Raw genomic sequence first — 24453 nt, forward strand, 5'->3', positions numbered from 1 at the left:
GGGACCGACATTATGAAGGGCTGCGATGATGTCCTCCGGAGGTCTTAATAAGCCTGTAGCACAGTAGCTCACTCAAAGTAGTTTTTAATGAAAACTAAACTAACAAATTAATCACAATCTTTGATATAAAATTTAAAATTCATCACAAAAAAAAACTATTAAAAATTTATAATTAATCACAAACTTTTATATAAAATTCCAAATTTAAATAACCGAACGATGGATTTAAAAAATATTCAGCCCTCTCAACAAAAACCTTTTTATATTTAAGCATAAAAACATGTTGTGATAAAAATGAAACTCGTGATCGTAACAAATAAATAATATTAAAGCCAATAAACATAAAGAACAACAAACTTACGTCAACTTCTTTGTTCTGAGAAAAAATGAGCAAACAATTACCAATTCAAACCAAATCAGAAAACTTTCTTTAGAGAGGGTCTTTAGATGTTTTATTTCTCATCTACATTTATCACAAAAAGTTCGACTTAGATAGCACAATATTGCATGTTATGAACGGTTGATAAGTAAACATTTGATAAAATATGCTTCAAATTAAACTACTAAGAGCCATTCAAGTATGAAATCATTGCTTACAATTTTGGTTCATTCTTAATCCTTTGAAACATTATAAAAAAAACATTATAAAAGGAAAGTCGTTAGAATGAAAGGAATAAAAAAAATTACATTACAGCCTTTTGAAAGGGATAATTGTGAAAAATATATTGTTTTAAATAAGAATGTTTTACTGAATTCATTTTGAGTGAAAGTCATATCAAACGTTTACTTCCTAACTCACCTCGCACCGGCCCGGATTTAGATTTCAGAACACTTTAAGACCACTGTATTTATGCCACTGATACCATAATTTCTATTTATGAACATATTTTTCAACAAAATTTAATTTTTCATGCTCAGCAAATTTGTGATGCAAACGCACTGAAAAGTTCGTTCGAAAAACCTTTCAACTGAGACATTTTCAACAGTGGCCAAACACAGGACCAACACGACGACTCAGCACCCCGGGGGTCATATAACGCCGCCTAACTGTTGACACTGCGGCGTCGTAACTTACCCTGCTTGCATAAAAATGGAGGCTGGCGGGTGTGCGTGTGTGTGTCTGCGCATGGGATGTGATGGCCGCGATACTCACTACCCCGAGGAGAATATTCGCGGATTTATGGATATATGGAGAATTTGGTCCTTTTTGTTTTTTCATTTCCTTCAGTGTTTCTCTTTTTCTCGCAATTTGGTCCAATAATGTGGTTCCATGCGTGGACAGCGTAAAAGCTCCCGAAGAAGTGAAAGGAAACACATTTCTCTGCAGTTCTGAGTAATTCAGAGCCTTCCACGAGCTCCAAGACTTGAAGAAGCATAAAGTTGTTTCAAATTTTCCTTTTTTTTTTTTTTTTAAGAAGACCACAGAGATTGTAAGCCCATTTTTCGCCACACTGTCGCGAAGGAACCTGGAGACTGGACGCGGTAAAACCGTAAATTGAAAGTAACGTACCGTACGTGAGCTTTCTGAGGTGAGATGGTGCGTCGGTTCGCATGGACCGCATAAGGAAAGTTTCATCTTGTCAGCTTGTTTTTTTTAAGACTCCCTCTGTTGTCTTGGACCTCCGTATCTCGGGTCCTATTTTTGCTGTCCTCTCGTCGAACAAAAGCAAACAGCCAAACGGGGTAAGTACACCGCAGTGGGGTGAGGGTTATCGGGGTGTTCGCGAGCGAACGTGGCCGAGGTCGAGCCGGGGTTTGCACCAAAAAAATGCAAAACTCCATGAAATCCATCGAACGTGACAGACTTCCGCGGCACGCATCCGTGCGTTCCGCATCGCGTGCCGTATCGCGCAATGGCCTGGCAAATGGTGATGCGAAGGATGATGCTGACCGAGTTTTGACGCAAAATAACGGGAGGAAAAAGTTATAATTTGAATTTTTTTTATTCTCTATTTAGTTCCATCTTGTACTTCTTTGTCGTTCTGAGACAAGACGACTGAGGCAGATTGTTGAGAAAGGGAAGGGCTTCCTTACAGTTGGTTCCTGCGGCCCAAAAAAAGGACCGTTAAAATCATAAATTGAAACATAAATAACGCGGAAATATAAACCAAATCACGAAGAGAAGGAGAAGCAGTACTTAGCAAGTCAAACAAGCTTCCAGTTCGCAGTGTTTATAAACCTTATGCAACAGTAGTCGAAGGCTAGAAACATTCCTAGCGAATGTTAAAGCTCGCCCCGCCTAGAAACTGGTAGAAATCTCGAGGAAACTTCAGATCTAGAGGATTCCCCCGGAACGTGGCGTTATTGAAATTTGATTTTCGTAGCGCGCCAAAAATTTACATCCATTTTGAGGCAGAAACCTCGACAGCAACAAGACGACTGAAGGACCAACCGAAGCTGAGGCGGCAAGCGAAGGCATGATGAAATTGTATTGGCAAAGTTTATCTGAATTTCATTTCCGTTGGCGACTGGAGTGGGTGGTTGCGAATATGCGCGGGAGGCATCTTCCAACGAGCAGGGGGAGATAAGAAGGGAACAGGTAAGTAAAGCACAGCTTCCCGGAAACCGGAATGATGATGGCGCAGGAAGGAAAGGTGTGTCCGATTGAAATGTCCAAACCGGCGCATCCACTCGCTCACCGGTGTGGAATTATTTAACCTTTACTATACAAGCGGGAGCAAATGGAATAGAGAATAGGAAGTAAAACCAAGAAGAATGGGCTGCTTCTTGGGGACCTCAGCAAAGCGCCCGTCCATGCATTTGCATAGATATAAGCAAAGTCTCGGCCGGGAGAAGAAGGCCGCCGGAACGGCGACTTGTTGAGCTTCCATCCATCCATTCCGTGGAACAGAGTGAAACAATTTAAAATCTCATTTTCGCGACAAAGATCCATGCCCGGGACACGGCCGAGGGGTGGGTTGGTTGATACTAAAGGTGTGGCACTGTAAGATGAAGTCAAATTATGGATCGAAATAGGTACGAGCACGTACCGGTGCTGTACTGGTGGCACATCCCGACACCGTCGGAACAAGGTTAGAAAATAAGGTTAGAGACTTAGACGGCAGCAGCACGAGACACAATAAGGAAAAGCTGCTTCCACTGCCACTGTGTTCCACACCAAAGCGGCTCAAAACCACTTCCACCAAACCCGGCCAGAAAGGTATCGCAGACGAGCAGGGGGACTTGAACCCCCTGCTGGTTCTGAAGATCCCCCGACGCATCCTCTTTCCCTCCCATCACGGTGAAGAAGCTTTATGCAGAAGAGACAAGACAAAACAATATAACCATCGGAAGGCGCTGGGAGTGACAGCTGCCATAAATTATTGCATTTTGTCCACAAAGACATTCCCGTGGAGGCAAGAGTAATCTAGCGGACCCCTTTTCCGCCCCCTGGGCCGGGGTGTTATCCGTTTTGTTACGCTACTTGTGACTTTATCTCCATTCACTTGCATCCGAACACGGGCAGACGGAAGTCAAGGTTCAGTTCTGTCTCGATTTCTTACGTGAAGGGAACGATTTAAATCTCTTTGGAGGTCCTTCCGTTCGAGTGGAGCGTAGGGTGTCATCGTGCACCGATGGGAAATTTATGGCCCAAAGTGGAAGTAGATTGTGCTGCGACTGATCGACTACCATTTTCTTTGAGAGTGATTGAAATGTAGAAAATAGTGCATGGGAATACCGGAACTTCTTTATGAAATTTAACATTATCTGGATTCTTTTTTTTAAATATTATGGTGAGCTAGAAGTGGGATGCTTGTATATCTAGAAATAGTTTTAAAAGTTGTGCAAATACAAATTAAAACTATATCATATAAACACAAAATTTATTCAAAAGGCCAATTCCTAGCTCAGTTAAGGTCTAACCGGACTGTAACAAATTAATAATAATTTCACTAGTGACTGACTTTATCATGCACTTTTTGTGTTTTACACGATAAGGACAAGCATCCCTTAATTTACTTCAACCACCAGACATCCTTCACAACATAACTTATTCGACAGCTTTATAGTTGAACAACGATTCATCTCCGCGTGACCTACTCTAGGTGTCGGGCACGAGGCATCAGGACACCGAGGACCATCCTAGACGTACCGATGCTATCAGCAAAGCAATAGTTCCCCGTTGCCCCGTCCCTCTATGCCACCCTCTATGCCCCCCACCATCAACGACAGTGGTGAACTTGATAAATGACTTCCGCTGATGGACGTGCAACCATCAACGTATCGCACGGCGGCTACAATGGCACAAAACGGTTTGCCTATCGATGGGGAATGGGCTTTCCTCCGGAGATGCGCGCGACAATGAACATGGCGACAGAAACGACGAAGGGATTTGTTGTCTTGTCTTTTATTCACTCCCACATAAAAGTGTCCTTTTTTGTGGCTTGCACGACAGAGCGAACGGGCGCGGGCGGCATGTTGCGGAGGCCAGCTCCATTAGCTCCACAGACCATCCCTCCCCTCCGACGACGCACGCGGCTGCCGCCACCGGGAGTGGCACATAATTGACTGGATCCATGAAATATTCATTGTTTTCTTATTTTTGAGTCCATTTTTATGCATGAAAAACGTAGCATAAACAGTGTGGTGTGCTTGTATTTCCTTTTTTTTTGTGTCATTTTGTGGCTGCTTTTTCCACATCAGCGGCACAGAATAGCGTCATAATAAAACGTAAAAATTATCCCAAACCCCAAACGAGTCCGGTTTTCTTCAGAGTGTTTTTGATAGCCCGTTCATTTGTTTCTATTGTGGCGGGGAGGGATGTTTTCTGCTGATAGGCGAATAACAATAAATAAAAAAAGTAATTCATTCCTTTTTTCGACTTGGAATATGTTGATCGAACGGTACAATTCTGATTAAAAAAAAAAGAATTGATTATAGAATAATCACGCTGTTGACTTTTACGTGAAACATTAATAATTAATCAGATCAACAGACGTCATACAATCCTTTTTAAATTTATGATATGAGGCATGCAACACTCACGACAAACACAACCACTAGTAATACATACTTTGATAGATAGGAGAGATAAAAATAAGTAGATTACTTTTACAAATTGTGAAATAGACCATTTTAAGGTGGCGAGTTGAAAAAAAAATCCCTATCAAAATAACTTAGAGCTTGAAATCCTCACGCTACAGAAAGTGTTCCAGCGAGATGCCAGTCAATATGGGGATGAGTTTACTTATCCTAAAACATCAGTGGTTTTGATCCTCTCAGTATAATGCCTCGCGCCATCGCTATCCACCATTTCTAGGGCTCCATCCCATCCCTTATCGAGGATGGAGTCCCGTGGCGTTTAACGGCAGAAGTGATGGAGGTTACCTTTCGGGGGACTCGGAAGGAGCAAAGGCAAGCTTTCCTCCCGCTGGTTCTTATCTTAAAATAATAGTCAATGATGTTCCGGTGAATTGAAACCCACCGAAAGGGAGCATCGGCAGGCAGCCGAATCGTTGCGAACCGTCCTAGATCCCGACCGAAGGCACGGCCTTTGCTAGCCCTACGCACCGATTCAGACCGCTTGACGGCGTTGTCCTTGCGGTCGGTACGATAGTGGTACTCAACCGTACCGCAAAAGGGGAATTTAACGCAATCCTCCTAGATGCTTTGGGAGGGAAAATCGAGTGGGAAAGAGGCGTTACCGGGTATGGAAAACGGTGGATGTCAATTTCAACTACGAACGTTGACACGGCGTTGGACTATTTTGCAATCACATATCCTTTTCGAAACGTGTGAAAGTTCTGGGAATCAATTTCATAGTTTGAATTCATAATCAAGATTTCTTCCCAATTTCCTTTCCGCTAACCAGCAGCGATTGTGGCGTTTCGAAGCTATCTCGTTAATCTGACAGACACTAAATGATGCAGGATGCGATTGGATGCTTTCATTGCAGACCCAGAAAGGATGAATTATGTATGTAATAGAATTTTTAAGAATAATTTTGAACCGTCTAATAAAATAACTGAATTTCACAGATAAAGATCACCTCGATCAAATAGATAACATTTTATTATTTATTATTATATGACGGACGTTGGCGTATTGTTAAAGCCTATAGGCACAAACAGAAATTTTGGTTCTCATGCCATACAAATAAATAATAATTAGTAAACATATTATCATATGGACTAATTGGATTGAGGTTGGATCAACGGTTTAATATTTTAAAGGTAGCGATATTTTATTTCACGACCTTTGTTTCTTAAAAATTGTTTCTTGTGGAAAACATTCGCATTGATTCGAGTAAAAATATTCATCAGAAAAGAAACTACCTCCGAGGATATTTATTTCGATAGAAGAAATCTGCTCATTTATGCATGTTATACATTTCCTTGCACATCTTTTAAAAAAAGACAATGCGAGAAACCTATTAATATTTGAACTGAAGTAACTTGTTTACCGATCTTTTAAGATATGTTAAAATCGATGTTAATTTTATGAATTTCACAGTGTCCTGATAAATTCTTGCAGCAGAGTATGCCAGCTTAATTTTTGTTATCATATGTTTTGTTTATTAAATAAATTCGAAGAATTGAATGCAAAAGACAACACTTTTGACATAAGTGCAATATTGGACGATACAAAATCTGCCAATGAAGTGTTTAGTTCAGTTGTTAGTAACTATTAAAATTTTACTAAACACACAAATGTCACGTTACATACATTTCCATACAGGAATACATTTATCTTTTTCCAAGAACTAATCTTTACTTGTTTTTCCACGCCTCACAAACTGTCCATCTAGGACGAACAAAACCTTACAGTAAAATTCATGGACAAAAATATGATGTCGACGAAAAAAATACTGTCGGATTTACTTCCGAAAAGGACGACAGCCCTTCGCCGTTAACTGCTGAAGTAGCTTTCCGCTTTCGCTATCAGCACACACACACACACACACACACAAATATTACTTTGTTGAAATGTCAACAGTCAGCGTTGGGCAGCATGTGCCAAAAGGCTCCTTCTGGCTCGGTGTTGATAACAATCGTTAAAGCACCAAACTGTCTGCCAACGAGAGAGGAGAAGAAATGGTTCTCTGACAATCCACCGAATGTTCGCCCTCAGCCGGACCTCCGATGCTCTCGGGTTCCTGGCTCATCCTTCAACAACGAGCGTTCGTTACAGTGCTATACTTTGTAATATTTTGGATGACAGAGGGAAGCCGGAAAAAGATGAACCGGCGCTACATCTTTGCACCCAACTCAACCCGAGTGAAACGAGAATTTCCATTGGCGTTCCATTTTTTTTGTGCAGGCACTGTCCGATATAAATCCCTTCGACCGAACCGACAGAAAACTATGCCCTCGGCCTACCACTGATCGCGTGTTGATGTTGGCGTTGGATTCTGGCAAAATTTCCATCCGTCCGTCGACCACATGACTTCCCCTCCAGACTCTTCAAAACACCTTCCGTCTCCCGTGTGGTCCACCAAAGCACAGATAAATCCCTTGGAATGGTGAAAACCAACGAGAATACCAGCAGGGGGACTCATTCAAAGCTTGCCACAGAGACAAACATTATCGGACATGGTGCGGTGCCATGTTTGATTGTTCCTTCCCTTTTTTTCAACTGTGTGTGTATGTGCCTTATTTTACTTCTTACCGAAGCTTATAATAATACCGGGCGACCTAATCAGGCAAAAACGAAATAAAACAAAAGGGAAAAACTCAATCCGCAACTAGGCCGACGACCATAAGGACTATCCTTTCCCACCGAAAACACAACCCACACACACACACACACAGAGTACCCGCGCGCTTTGTATCCTTTTTCAAGGCGAATATTGCGGTTTTGTACCACTTTGCACATTCTCTTGTTATCAACGAGTTTAACCATGCGCAAAATTTGGTACAGCAAAATGGGGAGCATTACTGTTGCCTTACTAACATCCACAGCAGCAACTTTTGCGTGGAAAGTTGTTCGAACGGAAAATTGGAACAAAGTTTATTTCTTCCGAATGATAAATAGGAGCAAAATTGGTTTCATCAAACGTACAACCGCATGTTTGGGCTTTTTGCTGTGCGAGTTTGTTTGTTGTGAAGAAATAAAAAAAAATGGTTTATAAAAAAAAAATTACGATTGGTTACAATTTAATAAATGAACAAATAAACATTATTCTTTATTCGTTAAGATGTTATAGATATATTATAGAGGATTTTAGAATCCAACTAAAAACTGACTTCAAAAATATTTCTTAAAAAACAACAAGGCTTTTTATAAATTCCAAAGCTTCATCTAAAACAAATCAAATTTTTCTTTTCGACCAATTCCGAGAACCACATTGATTTCCCCAAGTCCTCTGTTTTATTTTATATCGAGCTAGTGGAATATCTGCATAAAAAACTAAAAAGAACGCCAAAAGATATACTAAAACGATATACTCTAAGAAGATATAATCAACAGATATGCTAACAAGTAGTAGTTTACGGATTAGAAACATCTTCGAAAATGGTGAAGTTATATTTACCGTGATAAAAAGAGCGATAAAAAAAACCGGGCATTTCGGGCATTCTAGTGTTAAGTCTCGAAACGAAATAATTCAAAGAAAATGAAATTATAATTGAAGTTCTCTTCAACCGATACTAATTTCTTTTATCGGTTATAATGATGTAAAACTAAAAAGAACGAAGTGATCGACCAATCTAAAAGAAAAAGAAGGGCATTGCTTTATTGAATGCGTAGCGAAATTATCTCCTTCTCCAATTAGTACCAGTCTTGAGACATTGTTAAATGAGATTGATCTGAGTTATGAGCATCCATTTTAATTGGTAAAAAAATGATGGTTTCGTTGCTTTGTGACGCCAACTACTATAAAAAAAGGAAAGACTTTGGAGACTCTTTAAGCAAGTGATCATTTTCAAATAAAATTGAGCCACAAAGATACACTGGAAGAAGTTTTAAAAGTTCGTTTTACGTTCTGTTCTCACGCACCCCGGCACGTATTCAACAAGATCCATTTCTTTTTCAATAAGCACCAAGAAAAAAAACAAGACACGTGACTCCTGATGCAACACCGAGCACCCAACAACATTCTATTGCATCCGCATATGTGACAAATGGTGCGACGTGAGTATCATCATTCATTTTCCTATTCGTATGCAAATTCGCATCCCCTTTCTCGGAAGACGGAAGAGCAGCATCGGGGCTGCCGATTATTGTCGTTACGGCCACGGAACCGGTAGTAGTGCCGGACCACACGAAACCGGGGGCCCGAAAAGATCGTCCTCATCTCCGCGGAAAACAGTCATAAATCTTCCATATTTTCTTTTATTTTTATTGCTTTCCTAGCAGCATCCAAACCGGCAGGGAACGACGATTATGGATGACCACGCGTCCTGTTTGTTTTCAGGGCGTTTCACTGGGCGAAGGAATCACCAGCCAGAAGGAACGAACAAAAAAAAATGGGACAAAGTTCATTATTAAACGCACAAACGGCCATTTCGGCAGCTTTATTATCGGTCGCTCCGAGACGGTTTTCATGACTTTTGACCTTAGATAATTTTCTGTATAGCATTTTTCTCGCGGTAGAACCAGCGCTGTCCACTGTCCAATTTATATCGCGCTGAATGGAGGATTTTTGGGGATTAAGATAACTTTTATCGGTTTGCGTGTCCCACATTAAATTGGGCTCCAGCAGAATCTGTTGCATCTCGACCAATCTCCGGCGAGGAGAAATTTTTACTTTCAACTCTTTTATTCTCAACCTAGAAATCTATTCAACATGGAATGAGCCTTCATATGGGTTCATCATTTACAAATAGCTGCTGAACTGAGTATCTTGAAACCATTCCAATGGATGATTCAAATCCACTGATGGAACGCTCGCCGGACGGAAAAGGGAGAAAAGTAATCTTCCAAGCCAAGAAGGGACAGAAAAAAATATATTTCGATTCGATCGTCCGCTGGCGGGTCGATACGGAAGAATAATGCAAATCCCAATCGGGTTGAGTACTTTTATGTAAGCTCAAAGTGGGAAGAGCCAAAAGGGAAAATCAAACACACAGATCCAAATTCACACACACACACTTTCGAATGCAGGAAGGAGGAAGCGACAGGAAGCAAAAAAAACCCATAGAATATTGCCTCTAAATGAGTCCCATCGGAGGGTTAGATTTGGTCTAAGGTCGTATTATTATCAGACCAGTTCCTTTCCCGCCGAGGAGGAAAATTGGTTTGTCGGCTTGGGAAGAAGGAAAAACAGATCCATCAGAGCAACGCAGTGCAAATACGGACCACCCGAAGAAGGCGAACACGCTCGGAACGAGAGGAGTTTAAAGTTATTTATTGCAAGGAAAAGCCAAACACAGGCCCCCGCAGTAATCAAATCATCGATACTCTAAGGGCTTTATTTATTTGAGGAAATCAATCTGTCAAGAACAAGAGGGTAATCGGCAAGCGATAGATTGTCGGCGGAAAGTGTATTGCAATTTAATTAATTGAAAGATTAAAAAAACGGAACATTTCATATTGCTTCTTAGAGTAAGCCGAACCAAAACATGGCTTATAAAACTGTCAGACTGATACCTTTAACACGTTGCGTACCAAGCGTTTTAGCACAATTTTTAGTACAATTTTTCTAATTACAATTTATTTATAATATATGTTAAACCGATTGTTTTCGAAGGCCAAGCAAAAACTTAGCTTCCCAAAATATTTATATAAAATATTACAATAATTTTTATGTTGCATTTTCATTTATTTATAGGTCAAAAACTTGTTTGTACTAAAACTGCCGTCACCCATATTTGGGTGACGCGGTACGCAACGTGTTAAGGTAAGTTGACTCAATCAACTTCTGTTCGGAGATGCTTGGCACTATAGTAAACTTGTGATGTATCTTAGATGATAGGAAAAGATTGAAAAACCGGACCTTCATGTTCATGGTATTCCAAACACAAAACTATGAAACCACTGGCAACGTATTCATACTTGACCAACCATTGCGACAAGTGAAAACCATTGTTAAAATCGGGTTTTTTTTCTGTCTGGTTGTCTAGAGATGGAGACGCTTCCGATACGGGCACAATTGTTTCTGCACGGTGAACCGGAAGCGCCTTGTGCAAGGGTGTGTGTCCCTTCCGAAACAACCGAAACAACCGAACGAACGAACGAACGAACGAACGAACCAACCCGGGCGACCTCAATGACGTTTCCGCGTTCGTGTGTGCCTTCTCGAGTGGGCGGTAGTGTTTCTGTGTATCGGTGTGTGTGTCGGTGTCAAGAGAAGGACGAAAAGGAGCTTGAGCGGAGGGAAAAGCGCGAAAAAAATCGATTCCTCTCCATCCAGCAAGAGTCCTCCAGCACCAACGGGTTCAACGGAAGCAGTTCTTCCCATCCGGCTCCACAAGCAAACCCTTTCGAGGGGCGAACTCGCCCAGATTGAGGACCAAAACTCGATGTCATGCACACACAGGGCACATGCCGCCATCAGGGATACTCGCATGTAGAAAGGGACGTGGTGGAAGGTCGGTAGAGAGTGAGCAACCTTCGAGCTTCCTTGAACGGCAGCGAACTCTTCAGTGAACCACACAGGAAATTCCCGGCGCACATACAAGCACACACGGGTCCACGCTCGCAAAACTCGCCCCGATTGCTTGCCATCCTTGCGGCTGCACGTTCATACACACATTAACGCTTCGCGACGACAAGGACGCCGAGGACGACGCGTTGCTCATATGCAGCAAGTTCTTCATCACCCTTTTCTTTAGACCCGCAATCGTTACCCACCGCTAACTACCGGAAAACGGAAGGGGGCGAGGGGCACACAGACATCTTTCGCCAGCTTTTCCCTGAACCGACTTTGCTCGGGGGGGAGAAGGTGGGGATTCTGTGTTTTTATCGTGTTCCACCCCCGAAACCCGACAGCGTTTCCAATTGGGACATAATATTTCCCATATTTTCACGTGATTCTCGGAAGCGGCGCAAACCATCCGGTGCTTCCGCTGTCCGGGGCTTTTCCCCAAAAATGACTTTTTCCCTGCGATCAGAAGAGGGATGGAGCGAGGTAGGGGGCCCATCCCGGACGGGGTGTGGTTTTGATCCAACCTTCCCCAATTGCGCGAGCATCCCCCCGGGCGCCGCATGGCTCTCCTCGTATATATTAAGTGAAAACTGTTCAGGCGGAAAATGTCCATGTTCAATCGGCAACCGCTCGGAACCTCGGTTGTAAAAACCGACCTCCTCGAAAAAGGCTTCCCTCGCCCAAACGCGACATCATTATTGCTTGCACACTCCTTTCTTTCCAGGGGATCCTTTCGATTCGTCTACCGGGGAGGGGGTGGGGATGACGGGAAGCGTCCATTTGATACGGTGATGCCCACGTGACACGGCAGTGGGGCGTCGGTCGGTCACCATCGACGAAGGAACGAGGGTTTTTAATGATACCGCAAGCTTTTTAGCAGCACAGCCGAGGCAGGATAAAGTTTGAATTGAGTTTACCGTGCAAGTTCTTTGAAGTCTAGGGCCAAGATGTACGCAACTTGGGTAAGGTCAATCGGGTACCCACTACCTTCGGGTTTTCCCGATCAATTTCAGCCCTTCCGTCCGTGGTTGTTGTAGAAGAAGTGCACGCGTTAACTTATCTGAAGTGATTTACAACTCTGCATTTTGTACCTCAATCGATGCACGTTTAATGCAATGATTAAAATCCTATTATTTGTTGCGAGCTTATGAAAGGAAGTATATTAACGAGCATTAAGTTATGAAATAAATAAAGGAGCATTGAAGTGTAAAACTGCACAAGAAACTGAAAACTTTGAAGAGATACAGTTGACATTTAAACAACACTTGGACCAATCTAATAAGTAAAGGAGTAAATAAGTTAATAAATTCTCAATGATGAATTGATGAAATTCGCGCGGACAGTTTTTGTATTTCTTCTGTAACACAATTCCAAATGAGTTCTGAATCGCTTCAGAAGGGATTCACACCTCTAATTAACCTCTTGTATTAAGTCGCTCTTCTATGTGAAATTCTCTAATGCAAGTAGAACTCAATTTGCGTGCTTCTAATAGACGTTTTTATGTTGCGAAAGAGTTATTTAAAGATTCGAAACATTCATTATTAGTGTTCAGTCTGATCAAAATCCCTCAAACTGTTATAATTGACATTTCAAGTGGATTGAAAGAATGCTGAGAAAAGTGATTTGTAAATGTAAAAATTACATTGATTTTTTTTCGCTTATTTAGTTATTGAATGCCGAATAATTTTCACTATCAATTTTCAGAACGAATTACTTCATTTTTAATTTTGTTTCGATTAACTAACATCTTCCCACGATCATTTCGTGTCGAGGGGTAAATCTTAAGGTGCAGATAAATGACAGCAACTTTCATGCAAGAGAAACTTTCAGTCGTCGTCATTTCAGTGGACTGAAAGTTTCCGAACGCATCACGCGTTTACACGACTCACAACAAATTAACGCTAACTGTCAACTGGCAATGATGAGTCGGTAAACAAACTATGTAGAATTGTAAATGAGCTGTATTATTTCATCTCTAAAACTAATAATAATACTCATTTAGCGTTGTAAATCATGCAGGTGAACTTAAATCGCATAAAACGACTTTGATTATTTCGTTTAACGATCATTTTAAATGGTTTTATACTGTTGACGCCTTCGAAATCTGTCAGTTGCACGAGCTGTCAAGAAACTTTCATTGCTGTGAAAGAAATTTACAGCCCGGCTACGTTAAGTGAAATTTTAGTTGCGCAACTCAAATTGTTTGTTTATTTCGCGTTTAGACGTGCTATGTTGGGTTTCACATGAGTGAAATGAGTGTTTGACAGTTGCTGTTAAGTGAAAGTTGCAATCATTTAAAACGCCTTTTAGGGAGGATTTAAACGATTGCAACTTTCACTTTAAAGCAACTATCAACTGCTTATGCGAAACCCACATTTGAAGCATGTGTAAACGCGAAATACACAATCAATAGCGTATAAGTAGCGATAGTAGAATTTCACTTAACATGGTCAGGCTAGAACGTTATTTCACTGCATTGAAATTTGTTTGACAACTTACTCAGCACTGACAGCTTTGAAAGGAGTCAACAGCATATAAAGCAATTTAAAATGATCGCAATGACCAGCTTATAGTATAGCTCATAAACAATTCTACACCATTTGTTTCACAGCTCATCATTGCCGGTAAGAGCTGAAATGAAGACGAATGAATGTTTCAGATGAATGAAAGTTGTTGTCATCTATCTGCAGCTTTACACAACGACTTCAGACCGTTTCCCAATTAATTTGTCAAATCACTTACCACTCTGTTTCAATCGTTCAAGTAAAAACATTCCCGCAAATTCAATTGAGCGAATAAAAGCAAAAGTATTTCAGGGAAAGTTGCTTGCCCAAACTTTCTGACAAAAACGCTAGCTTCCCAACGGTCTCAGCGGAGAGGCCTGGTAAAGAAATTGAAAAATTGCACACGACATCATGACTCAATCGTCGACCCCCGTTTTCCATTGTGGTGGGGGATCGCGAAATAAAAAGAAGGAGGAAAACCGCCAACATCCCCCGATGTAACGCGTTTTGCAATTTCCGACCTACTACTACCCGTCATTTATCTACCGCTTGTTATGCTACGTTACTTGCGTTATTTCTGGCCCGTGTCGTCTGGATACCATAAACATACTAGAGTCCCGCCGCCCCGTCCGTCCTTCGGATTCAGGGTCGTCCGTCCTCGAAACGGCCACAAAGTAAACCAAAACCCTCTCTCCGCGCACCATCGAGCGTATCCATTAATCACCCATTGCCATGTGCCCGAGCAATTTAACCAGACATACCTCATCTGTTCATCTTCTGTGCAACCGACCAACCTTTCGCGAAAGGTGCACGGCCAGAAAAGTGAAGAGTTTTCCGATGAGATGAAGTGGCTTGGCTTGGCTCGGCTAGTGGGCGCTGCTGGCAAGATTTTTCTTCCTCCACGTGATTCCACCGTTTCTCGCTGGTTGGGGTCCATTTTCTTGATTAATTTATTATTGTTGCTAGAGACGCTGTGTTCGCTTGCCGGTGGCCCATTGTTTCGTGTGCTATCGGGTGCGCCCGAACAGATACACCTTCTTCCCCACGCGCCGGTGGTAAACGGTAGCAAAACACGGCCGCTTGTTGTGCTGCTGTAAGCTCTTCATTTGGCCGTTTTTGGGGTCGTTTTGCGATCCATCCATCTCCCGGGCTCGTAAAGCAAACCACACAGAAACATACTGGAGCCGGCTTCTAGCACGGTTCCCCGTCTGGAAACAATTAGGCGAATGTGCAACACACACGCTCTCATGGGGGCTAGAATTCTATTTTTTCCCTTTTTTTTTTCATCTCCCTCAATATTTCTAGTATCGTTCCTTTCGATTCAATAAACGATATATCTTAAGTAAGCGACCGAAGTGCGCTGGTGATCATAAAAAAAGTATTCAAGACAAGGAAAAGGTAACATAATATGAAAAAAAAAAAAAACTTATTTTCTACAATATATGGCCGCTTTTGAACAAACCATAAAATGGATGAAATGAAAAGAGAAGATGAAGTAATAATAACAATGGTTATTTTTAAATCTCGGAAAGTACAGAGTTTACCATTTTTTTCATCTTTTTCTTCGCGTATGGCATACAACTTGGTCCAAAGATGAACATCCTGGTTCCTGGTAATTTTCCTAGTTTCGGATTCCTAGATTTTATAGATCGCACTTCTATGATATGATTTTGTACAATACAAAATCATTAAATTTTGCACAACATTGAAAATAAGAAGATAGAATAAAAGATCTATAAATCAAATCGGGTTGGAAATAAATGATAAAAGCGCTTAAAATATTAAAAAAAAAACACGCAGAAACATAACTATTCGGGATTGCTCACGTAAACAAGAAATCTGCATATATGGATCATCTCTTTACGTGGCGCGCTAGCTCTATTGTTATGCTTTTTACACAACGCACGTGATTAAATCGAATTATAATTTTGTTAAAGCAAATTACTCGCCATTCTCTCACCTCAAGGCTCGTTGTAGAGCTCTAGAGACACTTCAAGCTCCTTGGTACTCTCCGTATGGGCGACGCAAACCGTACAACGGAGAGTCCCGGCCGAAGAAGCATGCACTCCTTACGGAAGGTGGTCGTGTCGGAATTTGACCGTTCAATCTGATTAAGTCCATTAAACAATCCCTATCTAACAAATTACCTGATTGCAAATTGTATTTCTGTGCTTCTGTGCCCGGATAGACGTTGCGAGAACACGCCCGGCGGCATTCCTCCCTGGTGGGGCAAAAACTTCCTCCCCAAGGAGGCAGAAATTTTGTCCCTCTTCTGAGTCCATGGAAGGAAGCAAAAACAAATATACAAATGGAAAAAAACACACCCATACACCGACACAACAGTGCCAGGATGTGCAGGTGAACACTATCCAAAGCCGGCGAAAGATGAACGTCCAACGGTCATTATTTATATCCCGTACTGGGGGATAGAAACAGTTCGTCCACGGGAATGTAAAGGTGGGAAGGTGGGGCTGGCGATGGGGGAGAGCGGAAAAGTCTGACTAATGTCTCGTATCAAATAGTACTCTCCACCATCATCTTCCGGGATTCCATGGGAGTGGTATCTGTACCATGGAGAGCTTGATGGTGTTTCATCTCCTTCTGATGCTGTTTCGTTTTTCCTACGATGGAAAAGTGGATGATCAATTTTCAACCATCTCTCGTCCATGTCCGTACAACCTTCCAGCCGCCCAGCAAGTTCAGTATAGTTCTTTGGCTCTGATAGAAGTCGACCCATCTCTACCTCATCGCCAACGACTGGCCAAACACCATAATCGAACCATTCGCGGGCGGATCGATCGTACCGGGAGTCTTATCGTTCCCGACCCCGTTAGTGGGAATTTTGAACCGAAATGTCAGACACACCCTGGGTCCTGGGGCGAAAGAATAAGAACAAATAATGAGCGACTCGTTCGCTGCTAGGCAGAGGAAAGTTGAGAATTTTCATCCCAAAAAGACGAAGTGCAAACTAGTGGCCACATCTTGGGCACAGAAAAGAGAAAGAAAAGAAAGAAAACACCCCAAAGAGCGAATGCGGGGAGGAAAATTCATCGTTGATTACAGATAATCTGTGCCCAAATATGCTGGGTGTTGCTTTGCGGTATGTATCTAAGGTGGGGGGAGGTTTTCTTCCCGCCTAGCATTAACATAACGTGCCAAAGAAGTGCACCATTTGCACCGGGAGCTACTTTCGGTTTTTTTTTTCGTTTGCCTCGGCTCGCAAAGGTAGAAGAGACCGCATTTCTACGCCCATGCTCTTTGGTTTGGATGGAAAGTAGGAAAATCCCTCAGCGACACCGGAAATGAACGAGCAAAATTAAAGTTATCTTATTATCGGATGGTACGGTGGTTCTTCCTGAGTATTTTTTTTCTTTTTTTCGCTTGCAATACGTTTTCAGGCAAGATGGCAAATTGAGCTTCTCTCTTATTCTAGTTTTTTATGTACAGTTTTCTCCGATAAGGCGGATCCAGGAAGTTAAGATAAACTACTTGTAATGCTTGTTCTATTGAATTGCTCTTACATAAACAAAACGAGTGTGTAAATATAAAAGCTGAATTTTAAATATTTTAAAGACAGATCGAAGACAAAAGCACAAGTTTTTTACTGCATGTTCGCGATAAAACTCCTTCATCTGCAAAAACATATCAGAAAGTATGTTCTTGGCATAAAATACGTATGTTGTGTTACTACTCAAAAAACACATTGCTCAATAAAATGGAAGTATTCTTTTTTTACAAACTAACTTTCTTTCACCCTTCTACCCGAAAGAAAGCTATAAAAAGCTTCTAACCGAAAGAAGCTATAAGTTATCACTTTTGTATTTTTGAGGAACAAAGGAAACTCACTGGGAAGTCTGTGTGTGACAGATAAAAGTCATCAAGCGTCACTAAACGAAACTGCAATTCATGTCGTTGTCGCGGCGGGAAAAAAACAAAGTAATAACAACGATTCGAAACGAAAAAAGCAACCAATCCGTTCGAACATCAAACAAAGGCTGTATGATCTCGCGGACCTTCTGTTTTCTTTTTTCTTCGGTGAGCCATGCGATGGCCCTTTTCAAGCGGGAAGAAACAAGTCGTTAAATGGATCAAAAGTACCAAAACCAAACATGGAGAGGATGAGAAAGCGAGAAAAGTGCACTGGCATGGCAACGCGTCAAGGCAAATACGTAAGGCAAAGCCAAACCTCTATAAAGAAAACAGTAATGGACTAACCAAACGCAACACGTCACGCCGGTGACGCACGGTGTGTCTAGTCGGGGCTGGGAAGCGGAGTGTAGAATGAAGTGTGTGTACCTCCAAGTAAATCAATCAGACAACATCCCAGCCGTCGGTGTAAGTCGGCAATTTAACGACAAGTTCGAGGCAGGCGCCGCTAACATCCTTCGCCGCTTGCGTCTCGATCGACTTCGACTCCGCATATATCGAACCACGATTGAAGTCACGTTTGCTCGCCTTTCGCGCCCTCGTGACAAAGGATATCCAATTACTTGTGTCGAGGTCGTTCCGGTTGTTTGTCATCCCATCGACTAACCGCCCCACCCCAGGGAACACACCTTGGGTACTCGACGATTTGATCATGTTACTACCGATACACCACTGTGCCTTTTACAGCCGGGTTTTCCAGCTCTCCAGATTGATTGTCGCGCGCAATTGCGTGAGGACCAACACATTCGGCGGATGGTGGAAGGATTTGCCCACCCATTTGGGGTGTGTTATTATGTGTTCGGCTTGAGGTGCAAAGGCGACCACATGGTTATCCTTATCGAGGCTATCCAACCCAACCAGTCGCAAATGGTTCTTTGAGGCGTCACCAATTCGGTGGGGCAATATTCGAACTGGTATAATCTAAACCTGTCGATGTTTTAGCAATAGCGCTTATCTGTTCCACAATACTTAATTGATTCAGAAAAGCTCCTTCTATTGTCTACAGTGTAGACTCTTCTACACATTCGGTGAAAATTGTGTTTTCGTTTCTGTGTTTTCTATTTCAATTAACCTGCATTAGGTGTTATGTAGCATGCATTCAGATGTTTAGATAATTTAAAAATAGTTAACTAAACTCTTTGATCTCAAGTTGTTCAGAATTTATAGTACACTAACTAAATACAGGTTCGTCCTAGGTTTCGTCAACCTCGGTTTACGTTGTTTGAAATTAGTTTATAGAAGCGTGCTTTGTTCTTCACGCATACGATTTCAATGCATTTTGTATTACAGAAGATTCGAACAACAATGACTAGGTGCAGATTTTCCACTTCAAATTACTTTGCTCAATCAGAAATGTGCTTTTCTAATTAAGAAGAACTGAATGTATTATTGTAAACAAAGACGGCATACAAACGAAGGAAGTAAAACGGACCATAAAACGTGTGGTGACCATAAATTGATATGATGGAAAAACACACAAACTTTGTTTATTTTTTAAGAACACAAATAGAAATATAAAATATGTGACAAACGCTTTTGGGCGTTAGCCCCAGTTTTCGTCACTCTCAAAGTCCCATTTGGTGACGGAAGCCGAGGCGAGTCTGTTCATTTGCTATTGCAAAAACTACAAAATATAAAATGCTCCCATCTAATTTAATTGCAAAATGTTTAAAATTTTATATAATCCACAATAAAAAACACTGAAGAGTGAATTTGTACGAATCAAAAAAGAGATCATATCAAGAATATTTACATAAATTTACAATACATTTGATAAATAATAAAGGTGCAGTAGTTTTGTTTAGTTTCACTGTTCTTAGGTATTGAACTATTTTCGATAAACCAGATAATCGATAAAACAGATGAGCATAAACGCTTTTGGAACGCTATCATAAATTAATAGTATGAGTTTACTCATTTGTTCCACACATTTTATAACGCTTTAGGTATTTATGGTTAGATAAAAAGGACGTTTAAGTGTTACTCTCGATTGTTCAGAAAAGTTAAGAAATACTTTGGTAGAGGGCAAATCTTGCATCAGTTGCAATCCGGATTTAAAATCTGTACTTGGACATGTCAGTTGAAAGACAATCAATATCAAAATTATTATTACATTGCATCGAATTCTGGGTCTTCTTAGAGGCATATGGATTCCATATCCAGACTACAGCTGATAAAAACTTGTATGGCACTGTATTTCGAGACCACATTGTCTCATCAGCCGCTTGTGCGGCTAACCATCGCCGACAGGACGGTCAGCCGTCAGTCATTTTTCTACGACCGGTCTCATGGTACTTCCATCCCCGTGCCGGTATCTAATTTGCACGGTACGCCGAACGGCGGGCCTCGAGATGGCGGCAGAGAAAGTGCAATTAGTTCCGTACCGACTTAAAAGTGTGCCATCCGACTCCAGCGAACCGGTTCCTGGTGTGACTACCGGTGTACTGCTCAATTGAAGCCTAAGCATCGGCAATTGTGTCAATCGTCATACGAACTGTCGCCGGTACACGGTTTGTCACGCTTTTCAAACGGTGGTCAACCTAGTTTTTATAGACAACTGCGCTTATAGCAATAGAAGTAAGAACAGTAACAGTTTAAAACAATATTGTCATGAGTATTTGGATTTGATCGACAAGAAGTGTTACTTTCAGTAATAGAACTAAGAGAAATATCGAATATTCCACTTTATTTCTCAATAAATAAAAGCCGGTTCAGTTAGAAAAAATGTTAAATAATAAATACAAGATTTTCCATATCCAAGCATACCGGACGGGCCACACACACGCACAGGTGCTTGCATTGTATGTGTGCCTTCAAACTAGAGAGAGAGAGCGATGAGAGTAGCGAGAAGATAGGCGGTTCCGGGAAGTTTTGTTGAGAAACCGTGTAAAATCTGTGCTCTGCGGTAATACCGAGTGGGAATATCGGACTACGCGTATTTCTATATTCTCTCTACCTTTCTGGAGATGATGTGGAACTGGAGAACGCTCGATGCTTCATCTCAAACCCGCACGTCCTTTTTTTCCCACCACCTACTGTCCCTTGCCCAAAGGAACCCTGGCCCTTCTGCATTTAGCTCCGGTCCGCACCTCCACCAGGCACTTGCTGCTCTCCGGACCCCGACCCTAAACCATGTTCCCTTTACCCTCCTTGCCCGTTCGTCGAAGCAATGCATTTCATCCTTCCCTTTTTTTCCTCTCCCTCCTTGCGCTTTCCGTTAAAGAACTTCCATAGTATAGTAACCCAGATTTCGTTGCCATCTCAGCGTAGCGCTGCATATTTTCGATGTACACGGCGGAGAAAGATATCTTCAGACGCATAGTACGCATTGGAAATTTTGGATTGGAAGATGTGGAATTAAAAGGCAAAAAGATTGAAGGCACTTTTTGATAGTGAAATTCTTTAAGACGTGTTTCACCCAACACAGCGGTACCTAAATACAATCAATCTTCACAACTGTTTCAACTTTTTTTCTGTTAAAATGCCGCACCCTTCTGCATGCAACATTGTAGCGAGAGTAATATTGCTAGGTTTTCACTACCTTCTAGGATGCACGGAAACCTCACGGACACCGCACACTTTGGTTTCTACGTCGGATGATAGTACTTTATCGCGATTTACACCAACAACTTTCTACACCACACACATTTCCAGTAAGCTGTGAACTTTTCGACACCCGTCCACACCAGTTTTTAGTTGTCTTGCATTTCCATCGTAAACGTTCGCTCGGACTTTGGCGTTCGGATGCCGCTGCGGCTACTGCTGAATATGATTTCCACTTTATCACACCACCCAGGACGGATCATCACCCCCTGTGTCGGAGCTGTCCCGGACGATTTCGGTGCAGTGTTTTTCACATCCACAATTTCACCTGTCCTTCGCACAGGTGTGGTTAACCGCTAATCACTAGCATCTTCCTGCGGGCAGCGCGAATCGGCGAAACAGTCACCCGTCGACTGGGGCAAAAAAATAAAAATAACAGTTTACCACCAGCGGTACTGTGCTGGTTGCGGCTGGAAAAACGCGTACGCGACACCGACACGACGGAACACGGACGGGGCGGGGAAGAGATGTTGCAAAAATTTTCCAACCCCTTGGCGGAGTTTCTACTCGTCGTACAGCAGCGTAGCAGCCATCGTACGGCACGGCAATCGATGACTGCGCGTACGCGATTTCCACGAGAAGATTTTCCCGCAGAGCGACAGATCCGTGGCGGACCCGTCTGTGCATCTGTGCTCGCACTTTCTCTCCTGCTCGTTCCCTCTCTCCGGGAGTCTCTTTTCTCTCACCGACCGGGGTATTTTGATTCCATCCCACCTACCGAACCTTACTCTTCTCTCCTCTACTGGTACAAATCAAAACGAAATGAACGAAAAAATAAAATAAAACGAAACAAAACCAGGATATTTTCTCTCCGTGCCTCCTCACAGCCAAACCAGTCGATGACACCAACCCACACACACATACACACACGTTGCTTTCCCACCCTGTTGTTGTTGTTGTTGTTATTTCCCATTGCGACGATATGACGTCGACCGATGGATGATGGAATAAAAGTGCATTCGGCGTGCCCGTACTGGCGTCCGATGCATTTTGTATGCACCCTCCCATTTAGCAACGTTCCAAGAGCCCGCTAGCAGTTCTGCCGTGCCGGGAAACAAGCCGGATCTGATCGATACGTTGCAGCTGTACAAAGTTTGCTATCACTTGGTAAACCAGCAGAAGATAAGATTGCGGACTTTAAGTCATTGCAAAAAGGTAACAGTAAATCGCATTCATTCGCATAGAATAATACACACGATTACTAATAACTATTTAAAAATGTTTCTACGTGATGGGTGAAAGCATTTCTAAGTGATCTCCTTCATCAAATATGATCGTTTTTACGTGTGAATTATATTTTTTCAGTTACATATGACATGGTTGATGTCAAAGAGATGCTAACCGCAAGGACGAATTGAAACGAGTAGCATATCAAGAGTTTGAGAAGCGAAAATTAACTTCCAGTAGAAAACTTCAGAAATATTTTTAAATCAATTAATTTTTCATGAGATGCAGAATCAGTCTTGTGAACCTTGACCGATTCCAGGAACAACTACAGTAGCACCGCACCAGCACCTTAAGTCCTTGAATTAGAAACCGCAACATCAAACAATCACAACACAAGAAGCAGTGAAATCTTACGTTCGATATCAAACTATTGATTTACTACATCACAATCCCACTGTTTATGGTGGATTGAGATGTTTATTACAGGTCATTTTCTATTGATCTCGATGAGGTAGGAAATTAAGGATTAACTTGTTTTAACTACTCCTTCTTTACCAAATCGTCTGTCAATAAGAAATGTTTTTTTTGTTTTCTCGCACCCACTTACCCGCACACACACACACACACACATGCACGCCAAACCCCCTCGCATTTACACGCACACAATCAAACATGCTTCGTTGTCACCTTTTCTACAGCTCACTTTTCATAAACGCCGACGTCACGGCGTTGCGTATTGTTGTGGGGCTTGGCCGCATGGGGTTTTGGGGTTTTTATTTGTCAAAATAGAATGCTTGTGAAGAAAACTGCAATGTGTGCACCGCAACAACAAAAAAAAAACACTCACCGAAAAACTTCTACTGCTCCCGTGGCTTGCTGGTACCTCGCCCCTTTCCCTTTCTGCTCGCTGTACGACCTTTTTCTTCGCACTGCTTTGACCAAGGGCTTCTTCTTTGATTGCTTCTCTTTTCTTTTCACAAGTTCACACGCCAGAGCCGACACCCTTCCTTCCACTTGTTTCTTGCACCTTTGCACCCACAACACGCACCGCTGGCTACTGCTTCCGAAATCACTTTTCACCCACAAGAGTGACACTTTTTCAGCGCTCTTTTGCCACCAAACCGGGCACTGGCCGGTTCAAACCTCATGCACAACGAACAGTGCACCGGTTCCGCGCTTGTTTACGCACAATTTACACCACCGATAGCGCACTGAGATTGGTTAATTTTCCAAAACACGCACGACATTAGTTCCGAGTTTCGAACGCCGAGCCGCCATTAGCCTTGACCAAGTGGATAAATTAGAAGGTGAGCTCATTGTAATTGAAGACAATTTTTGACAGTTGTCGTGCGTACGTTTTGAAGAAAATGTATGTTTTTCATATTTATTTAATTTATTGTTAAAGAAAGCGAAATATTTGTCCAGGTTTGATGTAAAATTTGACAATATTACAGTAAAATCCTGGGAATAAAATCAAATGTCGACTGCAGAATTACGCCGACAAATACGCTTGCTTGCTTGTATAACAGTTTCAAGCAGGTATTTTCGCCTATAGCCGAGACGCAATCCAATTATCTTTTCAATTAAAGTAATTATGTTGAGGATTCATAGGAACTTTGTGCCGTTTAGTTTCTTCCATCTTTTTTCAAATAAAAAATTACAATATGACACATTAAAAAATAACGTTACGAACTTTCTGTTATATACAATACAATAGAAAAAGGC

At 41.9% G+C, this 24453-nt stretch overlaps 1 protein-coding gene across 1 annotated transcript in view; it reads right to left on the reverse strand.

Moving 5' to 3' along the window:
• LOC131260731 (catenin delta-2) overlaps positions 1–23998 on the reverse strand; it is a 39752-nt gene extending 15754 nt beyond the window's left edge. Inside the window, exon 1 of the mRNA XM_058262531.1 lies at positions 23576–23998. The gene's annotated coding sequence lies outside the window, so the exon portion shown is untranslated. The remainder of the gene's footprint in view (positions 1–23575) is intronic.
• Positions 23999–24453: the final 455 nt, after the last annotated feature.

The sequence above is a fragment of the Anopheles coustani genome, chromosome 3, assembly GCF_943734705.1.
Source record: "Anopheles coustani chromosome 3, idAnoCousDA_361_x.2, whole genome shotgun sequence".
Lineage (NCBI taxonomy): Eukaryota > Metazoa > Arthropoda > Insecta > Diptera > Culicidae > Anopheles > Anopheles coustani.